Below are 666 nucleotides of genomic sequence, written 5' to 3' on the forward strand. Positions count from 1 at the left end.
GGGCGCCGGCCACCGCTTTATTGCGAGGGCAAAAACGGCGGCTTTCCAACGGGCGGCGGAATGCAAGGGCCACGGTGGGGCTTGTGCCGGCCGCCAAGGTGCCCCAACGGAGGAGGCCCCGGCGACGGGTTTAAGGGCTTCCGGCGCGAAGGGCGGAAACGAAGGTGGCGGTGGGGAGGGCGGCTGCGACGGGGGAGGAGGCGAGGGCGGCTCGAGACCACGCGTGCACGCGGTCCCAAGGTTTTTTCTTTTTCGGTTTGCTCTGGTAGTCCTCCTCATCGACGCCACATTCAATCAGAGCCTGCGAGGTTAACCGAGACCGTGCTCTTCGAGCCGACGGCGTGTCGTGTTGTGCGAGGCTACGTGTGCGACGACCGGCAGGCGCGGTTACCTCGGTTACCTAGATGTCACGGTCATCGCCGGGGGCAGGCGAGCGCGGCAGCGCGCGCGGCAGCGCTGCCGGCAGGCACGTGCCTAGGAGTTACGGTGCGCCGGCATGCGCGGTTATCGGTTACCGAGATGTCACGGTCATCGCCGGGGGCAGGCGAGCGCGGCAGCGCGCGCGGCAGCGCTGCCGGCAGGCACGTGCCTAGGAGTTACGGTGCGCCGGTAGGCGCGGTTACCTCGGTTACCGAGATGTCACGGTCATCGCCTGGGGCAGGCGAG

Source organism: Emiliania huxleyi, assembly GCF_000372725.1.
Source record: "Emiliania huxleyi CCMP1516 unplaced genomic scaffold EMIHUscaffold_114, whole genome shotgun sequence".
NCBI classification, from domain to species: Eukaryota; Haptophyta; order Isochrysidales; family Noelaerhabdaceae; genus Emiliania; species Emiliania huxleyi.